Genomic DNA, 13,121 nt, shown 5'->3' with positions numbered 1-13,121 from the left:
CACGGATCAGAGTTTCATTCTTTTTTAAGGCCCAAATAACATTCCATTGTATGTATTTATCACATTTTCTTTATCCATATATCTATTGGACATTTGAGTGGTTTCTACATTTTGGCTATTATGAACAATACTGCTATGAATATTGGTATACATGTGTGAGTCTCTGCTTTCAGTTCTTAGAGTAGTCATCCTGTATTTACCTGTGTCTAGGAATGGAATTTCTGAGTCACTTTATATTTAGCTTTTTAAGGATCTGCAATTTGTACCGTTTTGCATTCCCACAAGCAATGTCAGAAGATTCTGGTCTCTGTATACTGTTCAACTTGTCATTTTCCTTTTTTTCCCTTCCTCTCTCCCTCTCTCCTTTTTTCTACTTTCATTCTTTTTTTCTTTTTTCTCCCCAACTAATGATACAGATAGAACCCAGGGTCTCAAGCATGCTAGGCACATTCCCAGCCCACTATTTGGATAACAGCCTTTGTTATGGGTGTGAACTAGTATTCCATTGTGGTTTTATCTTCATTTCTCTAGTAACTAGTGATGTTGAGCATCTTAACGTGTTTATTTGCCACTTGTACATCTGTGAAGAAATTCAAATCTCTTTTCTAGGTTTTGGTAAAAGGGTAAATGATTTCCTTAAGATCAACAGGATAAGTAAATGTTGAATGTAATTCTTTTTATCCTCAAAAAATTTTTATTGCTGTATGTTTGCAATATATAATATGTTCATTGTGGGGGATTGGTACATATGCATATCAAAATGTGATCCTTGGGGCTGGGGAGATGGCTCAGTAGAATAAGCGCTTGCCTGGCAAGCGGAAGGGCAGAAGGGCCTGAGTTCAATCCCTGGTTCCACCAAATAAAAAAAAAATGATCCTTTTTACTTTCTATTCACCCTTACCCCTCCTCCTAAGCCCAAATCCCCCTCCCATCTTGTTCTTCTATTCTGTAAATTGCCTTATCACTGATAATAGTGTTTTAAAAAAAAAAAAACTTAAAATTTTTGACACATAATAATTACAGATATTTGTACAGTGCGACCTAGTATCTTCTTGTTTTGAGGCTGTTTCCCTATGTTGCTCAGGCTGACCTTGAATTCCTGAATAAGCAATCCGTAAAGAATGAAACCGTGCCATTTGCAGCATCTTGAGACCATTCTGTTAAATGAAATAAGCCAGACGCAAGAAGTAGGACATCACATGGTTTCTCTTATATGAGAAAACCCAACATATAAATTAAAGAGTAAAAGGAGGAACTGTAGCAAGCAGGGAGGGCAGATTTTTGGAGAAGGGGAAAGCGATCCGGGAAGAAGGAAGGAGGGAAAAAGATGAAAAGGGGGATGGGTAAAGGGATGAAAACTGATCAATAAATGATCAAGAAAGGACTGATTAAGACATTATATGTGTACTAATTCCCCTAAATGAGTGTAGCTAATACGTATTCCAAACATATGCTAATAAAAAGAAATGTAACTGAAACTTTTATTTTTGACAATAGTAATTACAGATGGCTATACAGTATGTGATAATAAATATGATTTTATATGCTAATAAAATATAACTGAAAAAATTTTACATTTTACACATGGTCATTACAGATATTTATATAATGTGATATGGTATCTCCTTGTTTTAAGATAGTTTCACTATGTTGTCCAGGGTGACCTCAAGCTCCTGGACTCAAGCGATCCTCCTTCCTCAGCCCCGAGTAGCTGGGAGTACAGGCCTGTGCCACAGAACTCAGCAGTAGTGTCTTTTAATACTTAAGGGTGGAAAGCTTTTGCATTTATTTTGATCTTCTTTAATTTTTTTAATGATGCTTTGTCGTTTTCAGGGTTACAAATATTGTGGTTCATTTATTGAATTTATTTTTATGTTATTGTAATTGTAATTTTTCAGATTGTTTCTTGGTAGTGGATAAAAATATATTTGATTTAAAAATATTGATCCTACAACCATGTTAAAGTCATTTTTTAGCTTTAATTTTATAATAGATTACCCAGCATTTTCTATGTATAAGATTATGTCATATGCAAGAGGACAGTTTAATTATTCCATTCTCACCAGAAAGAAATCTTTCATCTATTTTTATTGCACTGGCTAGCCTCTCAAGTAGATTTGCTTGAATAGAATTGCTGAGAGTAGACATCTTTGTTTTATTTAGTGTTGTGATTATTATGATTTTTTCCCCCCAAAACCGGAGATTGAACTCAGACCCTTGCGCTTGCCAGGGAAGCGCTTATTCTACTGAGCCATCTCCCTGGCCCCTGTTTTATGAATATTTTTGATAAAGGTAGATGTTTGATAGGGTTGAGACCTGTGTTCTACACTTACCTATTCTGTTGATCTTGAAAAAATCACTTTTACCTTTTCTGTTTCCTTATCTAAAATCAAGCACTACAACCTATGTTTTGGCCACCTCTCATGGTTCTGAGGATTAAATAAAAACCACAGTGTACTCTGAAAACCTACAGTACTACTAGGGGAGAAAAATCATGCATGAAAAAAATTATAAAAATCAAGCAACCCGTGCTAAGATTAGGACTATGAATACGTTGTAGAGTCTAGTGCTGTACCAGAGAAATGGTTTAAAAATTTAACATGCCAGTACTGTGTGGTGTGTCACCTAAATTAGTTCAGATCCCACCTAACAATCCTTTTTTAGGAACTAGCACATGTTTAACATAACTACATTGAAACCTGTCCTATACAAAATGTAAGTTTTGTTTTATAAGGCTTACTATGTTTTTTTGCGTATTTTGGTGCCCACTTAAATCAAGATGAAATGTATAGTAAATTAGGAAGTTCATTTATTTCGTCTTCACCTAGGTCGAATGTATAGTTATTCCAAGCACATTAAAGATTATAAATGATAAATTCTTATGCATTTTGCATTATGAACGTGTAGAAAATAGTCCATGATATAGCGGATGGGTTCTGAGCCCCTTCCGGGTTCTCATATTGTGTGTGCTGATGATTTGGTAACAGAGGCTACTCTTGGTACATGCAGTGGCTCTGCCGTCGTTGCCACTGTACACTTTTTATCTTTGCTAGTTTGTTTTAAGGGCTCCTGTGGCCAAAGAACGGTCTGTCACAGTCAATTGGGCTTTCAGGAAGCCTAAATGCTTTAAGATGATGAGGCAGCAGGATCCTGTGAATGAGTTTCTCACAGCGCCTCCCTCACAGGAAATGAAGGAGGCCCTGACTCCCATGGCCCCCCTTCTCCCCCTTCAGGAGCTATAGCCACACCTTCCCGTATCGGCGCAGAGCAGGTGGCCAAACCCTCGGGACATGGCACTGCCCCCGCCCCGTGACCCGGCCCGCTTGAATATCACGTGACACAGGTCAGCTGTGCCGCCGGGACCCCCAGGCACTGAGGCAGCGACCGCCTAGTGCTAGGTCTCAGGCGCTCATCTTTCCGCCACCCCTCCCCCCACAATCCCGGAAAAGGGGGAGGCCAGTGACGTCATCATCCGGGCACTTGTCGGCGGGGCCACGCTTCACAATGGAACAAAAACAAGCGGCCCAAGTAAGATTCAGCGTCGCGGCTGCGGCTCGCGCGGTTAACCCTTTCCTGGTCGTGGCCCACTGCAAATCCCCACCGCCCAGCCCTTTCTCTAGTGTTTTGCCAGATCCTCTCGGGTCTCCCCTCCCCCACTCCTGCCTGTCCTCGCGCCAACTCTGTCCACGCCCCGTTCCCGAGCTGAGGGGTACGGAACTCGGGGGTTGGCCGTAGCTTGACCCTAGAGGGGCTGACCGGAAGGAAAGGTACCGCGCGAACTCTCTACCGCATTGTCTTCCCCTCCCCCCCAGCCGCCTCAGTGTTCCCGGCGTCTCGAGAATGGCCCGACCTCCTGAGAGGTACGCTCAGTCCCGCTGGCTCCACTGCGCGGGGTGGCGGAGAACCGGGCGGAGGGGGGCGCCGAGTTAGAGGGGGCTGGGCAGGGGCAAGGGGAGGGTTGGGAGGCGGTGCCTGTGAGGGGCGGGACCTGACGGCGGAGAACCTCGGGGTTTTGGGCGGTGCTGGGGCTAGTAGGAGTCTGCGCCGCCGCTGCGCTCTCGCCGTCGCTCCTACCGCTCCAGCCACCGCCGCCGCTACCGCCACCGGCCGAGCGGTTTTTTTTTTTTTTTTTTTTTTTTTCGGATCCGCCATATTGACGAGGACGGGCACCCGCGGCTGCGGAAGCTAGTCTCCGCCGCCGTCGGAGCCGCAACCTCTCCGTACCCGGCCCACTCGGGCCTCTGCCGCCGAGCCCCTCCCGCCTTGCCCCACTCTCAGGCTTCGCGGGAGCCCGCCGCTGCCGCCTCTCTCGCGCGGGAGGCGGCCGCCTCAGCGTCCGGTGTTCGGGGCGACGCCGGAGTCGGGGAGCGAGCCGCAGCAAAGTGACCAGGCCCGGAGCGGGGACTGAGGCGGCGACTGAGGAAAGGTGAAGCTGCCGCTGCAGGAGGAGGAGCAGGAGGAGGTGACGCAGGGCAAACGCACCGCGCGGAGCCCGTCTGAGCTCAGCGAGAGCCCCAGCCCGAGGCGAGAAGGGGAAGAGGGCGGCCGCCAGCCGAGGAGGTGGAGGCGGCTGCGGCCACTGCTGCTGCTGCAGAGCGGGCGCGGGGAGGAGCGAGTTCCGGCGCCCGGGTGCAGCCCCTAGCTCTCACGCCCACAGCCCTGAGCCCGGCCGTTGCAGCCCCTCGACACACTTTGTCACCCGTTCCCCTCAACCCTGGGATGTGCCCAGGTTAGGCCTTGGCCCGGGACCGAGCTTGGCCGTCGCTGGTGCTCCCGCACCGGTGTGTCCTGCTTCTGAGTAGACGCCCGTGTCGTGCGGTGAGTAGTCAGCCGCTCCCGGGCCAACAGCTGGATGTGGCACGGGGGGCGTGCAAAGTCCCTCCCTCCGGGCCCGCCCGGGGCCAGGCTCCCCCTCCTTCTGCGCGGGCGGCCGGGCGGGGCGGTCGAGGGCTGCGCCGCGAGCCGGGCCGGCGTCCCGGGAGCGTGGCTGTGTGTTTTGGACGGGCAGGGAAAATGGCTGACGGCTCCGTCCCTCCCCCCCCTTCCCGTCCTGTCTGGGGCCGAGTGGGAGGATGGCGGCTCCGGGCGCCGCGAGCGGAGCACACCCCGTCCGCCGGGGGCCGGGTCAGCGCCGCCCCCGCCCGGGGCCCTGCGGCCGGGCGCTCCGCGGGCTCGGCGCCGCTCGCCTCCCGGGTCTCGTTCCACTTGACACTAAACGCCATTACTGAGGTGGAGTGATTTAGAGCTGGAGAGCTAGGCCTCGCCTCCGCCCGGCTATCCGCCTGACTTGTCCGCTCCCCCCAGCGCCCGCGATAACCCGTCGTGTCTCCTCAGCCCTGTGCTCGGGGAGTCTGAGGCAAGTTATTGGCCTCCTCCACTTCTTTCGCCCTCCTTCGTTTGCGGAGGGCCAGAGCCGCCGCGAAAGGTGGCTGGCTGGCTGCAGGAATCGCCTCCAAGTGAGCTTGGACCTGCCACCTTTCTATTTTTAACTTTTTTGCAAAAAACATCAGCATGTGCGAGTTTGTTAGTGACTAAACTTTAAGAGTCTTCGGATGTGAGGCTGCGGGTTTGATAAGTGACTTATTTTTCATTCATTGTGAGAGAAGTTAGAGTTATGGAGCAGGTGTAGAGCTCTTTTTCGTTTGTATGAATTTCTCCAGCGACCGGAACTTGGGAGTTTTTAAGATTTTCAATAGAAGCTGCTTAAATTAAGCTGTTGGCGGGGTGGGGGGAGTTCCAGAGACACAGCGTTAATTGAATTTCTTGTTGCTCAGGTGTACACAATTGCTCAGATTGGATTTAAGCGGGTTGTAGGTTTAGGTTAAATATTCATACAGGTACAGAAGTTTATTTTGGGAGGCGAGGTTTGTAGAGTTCTTGGATCTAGAATCCCATGAAGCCCTTAAATTAGCACTTGTGTAATTTCACTTTGAGGAAGAATAATTTTGGGTGCACTGATTAAGGAGGAAACTTTTCAGCAGGTACTTAATCCTCTCTTGAAGCCTATTTATGATAAGTAGTTAACCATGACTGGTGTGTCTTTCATAACTAGTAGACTTGAACTTAAAAATAAGAGACCACAAACTCTCCTGTAGATTTCACTAATATACCGATTCACCGGGCTGCCATTTTGGTTTCAACAAATGCCTTTCAAATTCTTGGAAGATTTGGGCGTTAAATATACAAAGATGTTCCTGTTTGTTATTTAATTTTTAAACTCCTGTGCTTTGTCATACTTGTAACTTTAACCCTTTAAACTTTATCGTTCCATTGTTCTGGTACAATGAGAGGTTGAAGTATAGAATTGATGTTCCCATGGTGAATTCAAAATGTATTTGCTGTTAGTATGTTTTGCTTTCTCTGATTTGAAATTACAGTTTTGGCCTATGCAAATTTCTTTTCCACGGGTTTTCTCACTTTGCTTGGACATTTAACTGCTGTAATTCTTGTTATCTTAATGTTCTCTTGGTGTTCCTTTTGTTTGCTGACCTTGGTAGTTTCTGAGAGAAAATTTCTGGAAGGACTAGGTAATAGCAATAACAGTGCATAAGAGAATGTAAATTCTGTCAGAAAACTATTTTGAAAGGTATATGTCACCTTTTACCAAATTATTGATATCTTTTTGGTATTCTGTAGTTCTCTTAGGGTAGTATTAGTGGAATGCTGAAGCATGGTAGGGTTTACTGTGGATCTTTTGTCTTCCAGGATCTTGAAATACATTTTCTGATGTCAAGAAGATGAGGGATTTCGTGGATTATTTCTTCAGAGATTATTTTTCTTTGACATGGTATTAGTTTTGAAAATGAATACTTGTCATGTATTTGCTAGTCATACAGTTCTTGATTATTTGGACACATACAAGTATTCTTTTAGCAGCTTTTAAAATTTCACGAGGTTAATTTTTAATGTTTTTTTATACTTTAGTTTTGTAATTTTAATATTGGATTCAGTGTTTGAAGCAGGTTAATGAGTTAATTGAACACAGATATATCTTTAAAAGAGTCCTTTTGTCTTTTGGGCAGTAAACTAAGGGAAGGAATTTGTTGTTACTGAGTTAGTCAATTTTTATTCCAAAATAATGTAATGTTTTTGATGCCCTGTATCATTTTTTTGCTCTTGGCTGTTATATTTTCCAAATCTTGAAATATTTTTTCTTTTCAAAAATTGAGAAATAAGATTCTGTCAGAGTGGAAAATGCTGGAGTGTTTCTTGTTTTGAGACAGGATCTTCCTGTGTAGCTTAGACTGACCTTGAACTTGCAATCCTCCTGCCTCAGCTTCTGAGTGTTGGGATAACGGGCAGGCACCAGTAGGGCAGGCACCAGTAGGGCAGGCTCTGGCATGTTGTTAAACTTTCAAGTGGATAAATGAGAAAGTGGAATTTTTTCTCAGCTGTTTGTACTTTTCAGTGTATTTATTGAGAATTATGTTAGCACTGCTAAGCCTAGTAGAGTAGGATCTACCTTTCCTTTTTCTTTATTGCATTGTTGAGGATGGAACCCAGGAGCTCATGCATGCTGAGAGTATATCTCTACTAATGAAATGGTACTCCAGCCCTATGAGCATTATTAATGTGATACAAGACTTCTTAATCATCTTTTCTGTAAAATCAATATACAAAATAGAATTTAAATTACCCTAAAAGTTTGAAATAAGGAAAAAAGTGTAATTGAAAATTTCTGAACAATTTTATTTATTGTATTTAGTACAGTCTATAGGGTCTCACTGTGTAGATTGGACTTGTAGTGATTCTCCTGTTTTCAGCCTCCTGAGTACTGGGATTACAGGTGCGCCACCGCTCCTAGTCTCTATCACCATCTCAGTGTGTCCCTGGGGACGGGGCCGGCATGGCACACTGGGACTGAATCCTGGCCACTGCACTCTGTGCAAGCAGTTGCTTTAGTCCACTGAGCTGTCACGCCGACCCTTGAATAGTGTATTTAGGTGTATTTATTTATCATTCAGTTATTGTTCATAAAGTGATAATCAGTATAACTTTTAAGGAAGAAAACGTTGAAAAGCCTGTGAGATACTTTACCTGAAATGTATTTTTAAATACACCCATGCTAAGTCTTATAGAATTGAACATACATGTACCCTGCATGTATATTCAGCAGCAAATGGTTTCCAGTTTTTTTCCCTTGAAAAAAGGAAGAGCAATCTATTTCCCAGGCAGGCTGACCTGTAACTTCTGAGCTCAAGCAAATCTGTCTCTGTGTCTGTCTTGTCTGTCTGTCTCTCTCACACATACACACACACAATGTGCAACTATAGGTAAATACTACCACACTTGGCTAGGTTTTCACTTTATTTTCAGTCACTTAACAGTGACTTTCTGCCTCAATTACGTATCAGAATCATTTCAAAATATGCATTTAACTAGGTCTTACTCTTTCTAATCTAAATTGTAATTGAGAGTGTATTTGTAGGGAGAACTGGATATTTTTAAAAAGTTCAGGAGTCTGTATAGGCAGGGGCTTTTTGCAATTCACTTTAGGGGAGTGGAGATCTGAAGCTTTTTTGCATTTGTGTTTTGTCACTAGGCAGCAGTATGTATTTTTGCTTCTGAGTACTTTCTTGGAGTTATGGTTCCAGCTCTATAATTAACATTTTTAAATATCTGTTAAGGCATTGGTTTCCTTTTTTATTAAGTCAGCAAATATTTATTGGGCATCTTCTAACGTGCTTGGCACTGTCTAGAAGCTTAAGTTGTATGAGGTAAGGAGGGTTGGATTAGCTGATTTCCTGACTGTCCTGTCATTTTCTCAACTTTTTGTATGTATTTTATAGGAGACTATAAGATTTCAATGAACTAGTTTTTAAGAAATAGACCTTGTTATGGTATAAGCCAGTGGAATAGTATATTACTATTCAGTTCTTTTAAGTAAAATAGAATTTTATTATAAACTTGTTTTTCCCAATGAGCTCATATTAAAGTGTTAAATTTATTTTTAAATTAATTTCTTGGCAAATAGGTTTTAGGAATTGCTATACAAAGATGCTTTTAACTTTTTATTAGAAATCACATATTTTGGTATTAACTCTATCTTGCCTTTTTTCTGTTCTTACTGCTTCTATTAGGACTACACTATTTTTTTGTTTTTGTTTTTGTTCAGATGCTTTGATTAATTTTGTCCTCCAAATCCTATAGTCCTAGCTACTTAAGAAGCTGAAGCAAGAGAATGATTTGAGCTCAGATGTTCAAGTCAGCCTGAACAACATAGACCCCATCAAAAAAAAATTGGCCTCCAGATTCTTTTATGTTGATGGCTTATGTCTACTCATACTCAAGATCCTACGTCACTGATTGATACATCTTTGGCACAAAGAAAGTGCCAGGCACATAGACATTGGGTAACTGCTGAATTTGTTGAATGAATATAGTCGGTTCTGGTATTTTTTTTTCTCTCTCTCTTGTTATTTCTTGGAGATGCTTGACTTAATAATCATTTATGGAACGGCTCTTAGTTCTAATCAAATCCTTCGTGTTTCAGATGAAAATGGCTCAAAGAAATAGAGTAACATGACTGAAATAGTGTGCATGGACTACCCTCGTAATGTTATTTCCTAACAAATTACATTTTCTTTTTTTTTCCTTTTTTTGGCTGAACTGGGGATTGAACTCAGGCCCTTGTGCTTGCCAGGGAAGCGCTTATTCCCCTGAGCCATCTCCCCAGCCCCCAAATCACATTTTGTAAACATATAATTAATGTTAAATTAAACCCCTGATAATGGGTAATAAAGTCAGGGATTCTGTCCTTTTTGTGTATTATAGAACACCTAGAATGATGATGTGTACAATAACTGTTGCCTGAATGGCAAAATCTGGGACAGTAACTTTCATCACCTCCAACTTAGAATTGATGCATCACGTTATGGTGTCTTATAGTTTATTCTTTCTGTAACCAATAAAGCACATGAGTTTTCAACATGTTGGACCTTTGGCCATCCATCATTATAAATGGAAATATTTTCACTGAAATGTCTTGTTTTAATTTTTAGACACAGGGTCTATTGCCCAGGCCAGCCTTGAACTCACAATCCTGCTGTCTCTAGAGGAGCTGGGATTATAAGTATGTACCACTGTGTTCAGCTTCTTAGGATGCTTTTGAGCTGGTAGATACTAAATTCTATTGTCTACTGTCTGAATTAGGAAGAAAAGATTTAAAAGAGAAAAAGAAGTAGGGGGAACCTCTCATTCCTGTCCATTATGCTTGTTTCCTTCTTGCTACTGGTGGGTTTGGACTTGGGCATTTTGATTGTTGGTTACATCTTTCCTGGTCTTTTCTGTGAATTTATTACTTGGAACTTCTTAAATCTACTTAATAGTAACAGCAAACCCAGAGATGAAGATAGTGTAAAAAGATCTTCTTTTTCCTGAAAATACCTTGAGTTCTGAGCAGAGATTTTCAAACCTTTTCTGTAAAAGGCCAAATAAATATTTTTAACTTCGTGGGCTAAGGGACAGAATCAAGGACTTTCAGTAAATTTTACATTGCTGAATTAAAAATACAATGATATTTGAGGTATAATCATATCTAATTCAGGTTCCAATAAAAATAGGAGGATTTGGTGTGTATGGAGGAAAATTAATAAAGTATTTGGTTAACGGGTTTCAAGTTAACCTTCCCTGTCATCAAATTGTAAATATCCCTGTGTGAAACTCATTGTGAGCTTGTGGACTGGACAAAAACAAGAGGCTGCATTTGGTTTGTGATCATTTGCCAGCACCTACTTTACAGCAGTGGTTCTCAGCCTGGAAGAGCTGGTTAAAATACATTGCTATGCTAGAATCTAAAGTTTGATTCAGTGAGTCTGGAGTGGAGTGCTGCAAAAATGTATGTTTAACAAGTTTTTAAGTGCTAGAGAATTACTGATATAAGATTAATTCCAGCATACCCTTTCCCCCAGTTAAATCATTTCCCCTAGTTCTATTTTAAAATCAGTTTTTTTACTTTATTTTAAATTCAACAATGATGTATTAAATTCCTCATCCTGTACTGGGTATTATACAGGTAAAAGAAGGAACAGAGTTGTCCCAGTCCTTTGTATTGGTTAGAGTGAGTTTAAAAATCAGTTTCCACAAACACTTTAGAGGTTAGTCTGTGAGACAACACTATTTTGAAAGCAGGCCAGTAGTGTAAGCTAAATTGGAAGAGGGCTGGGTTAAGTACAGTAATATTTCATTAATTTGGTGTCTTGGGGGTAATGTTCTATATAATTTTCAGAACACCAAAGCTTGCTTTCAAATACTGAAGCTATAATTTAATATATGATGGGAAACTTTCTAAAGATGTTCTATACTTTAAGTTTTCCTAATTATAAAATTAATCTTAAGAAAAAGATCAGAGAATAAAGTAAGGGGATTAGGCCAAATATATATGGTGATAATTTCACTATATAGAAGCAACCATATTATTTTTGATAGGTCTATTTCCATCTCATCTGTTATCTTTAAGGTGGCAAATACTGTGGGTATACTTCTTTCCATTTTTAAACTTTCCATAGGAATTTTCATAGCTCTTTTAACATTCCATCAGATGAATTAATCATTTACTTTTACCTTGATGCCTTATGAATAATGTCATTTTTGGCTAGCATGTTGTAGTGACCATTTTTTGGGTTAATGTTTTTCTTTGGATTTCTGATTTTTTTTTAAGGTTCTCATCAGTTACATAATGAACTTAATGAGTCACATTTAGATGGCCTCTGTCTCTGTCTCAGGACTTGACTATGCATTTGTTCATTCTGATAGCTTTTCTTTTAGAGATGGGATCGTGCTGTGTTGCCCAGGCAGGCCCTGAAAGCTTGGGCTTATAGGCATATGTCACTGAGCACAGATAAATATTATTCAAAACTCCCATCATGAAGTTGGTTTTGATAACAACTTTCCAATTTGATTTCCCATTTTTTTTCAATCTCAAAGTTTCCTTTGCTTTAACTCCTAATTCTCTAGGATAGCCTCTTTATGTTTTTCTACTTTAGCAGTTTTGTTTCTCCAATATCCTATTTAGGGGATTCCCATAACTTGCTAAAGCCCATTGTATCATGAACCTAATCTAATTGTTTTTTTTTTCCTGCTCCATGAAAGCTAATTTTATATTTTTTTATTTTTTTGCCTTTTTAAAAAAATTTCTTTTTTTTCTTTTCAAAGTTTTATTGATAAACATATAGCAATGAGACAGTTTCAAATCAAATCAGAAGTACAGTTTCAACAAATAATACACTACATATATTCTTCTTAGTGGTTAATTGCTGTACAAGATGCAGACTTGTGATCCTACTTACAAACACCATTAGAACAAATCATTCTATTCATTAAGAGAATGCAACTATATATCTATCCCAACCACTTTGAATACACAGATACAAAATGGACATTCATAGTTATATCCCAATTTTTTTAAGTTCCGTTGTTGAATATTATAGGTGTGTAAACTCAGCAAAATATTCTAAAAGAGTCCAGTAGCCCATAATAGCATTGGGTCTTCTGTTTAACTGGCAATGTCAGAAATTATTGACCTGAGTCCCCCACAGCTCACCATAACAACATGGCTTTAACCTAATCTAATTGTTGTATGACCAGTTTCATTTTATAGCACCCGTTGCTTTTCATCTTCAGTGGCTGTTGAAGTTTACAGATTGGTTCACCATGTACTCTACAGGACCTCAGGCTTTTTTGAATAATTTTGAAAAGTATTTCATTTTCAGTGCTATGTGTGGAGGCACATACTTGAGTTACAACACTTGGGAGGCTGGGGCAGAAGGATTACCATGAGTTCACCCTGTCTCAAAGCCACACACACACACACACAAAAAAACCCAAAAAAACAAACGAAATTCTGTTTGTTTCCTCCAGACAGGGTTTTGCTATGTAGTTTAACCTGGCCTTGAACTCATTATGAACCCTCAAACTCACAGTGTTCCTCTTGCCTCAGCCCCCCAAGTGGTAGGATTGCAAGTGTGTGCCACCATGTCTAGCTAAAAAAATTGTTTTTTTCAGAACTTATTTTCATCATTTAGTTTTGGGTCTGGTCTTTGATTGCTTTTTATTGAATTACGGACTGGGGAATAAGATGACAGTGCATGCTATGTTTATTTTTTTATGTATTTGGTATAATG

The 13,121-nt window shown here is 41.2% G+C and overlaps 1 protein-coding gene across 1 annotated transcript in view; it reads left to right on the top strand.

Annotated features, from left to right (window-relative positions):
• Positions 1–4,053: 4,053 nt before the first annotated feature.
• Positions 4,054–13,121, top strand: part of Usp9x (ubiquitin specific peptidase 9, X-linked) — a 152,926-nt gene continuing 143,858 nt past the window's right edge. Inside the window, exon 1 of the mRNA XM_004645592.2 lies at positions 4,054–4,818. The gene's annotated coding sequence lies outside the window, so the exon portion shown is untranslated. The remainder of the gene's footprint in view (positions 4,819–13,121) is intronic.

Source organism: Octodon degus, unplaced genomic scaffold (assembly GCF_000260255.1).
Source record: "Octodon degus isolate 3935 unplaced genomic scaffold, OctDeg1.0 scaffold00232, whole genome shotgun sequence".
Taxonomy (NCBI): domain Eukaryota; kingdom Metazoa; phylum Chordata; class Mammalia; order Rodentia; family Octodontidae; genus Octodon; species Octodon degus.
Note: the sequence above shows the minus strand (reverse complement) of the source record. Positions and strands in the feature narration are given on the sequence as shown.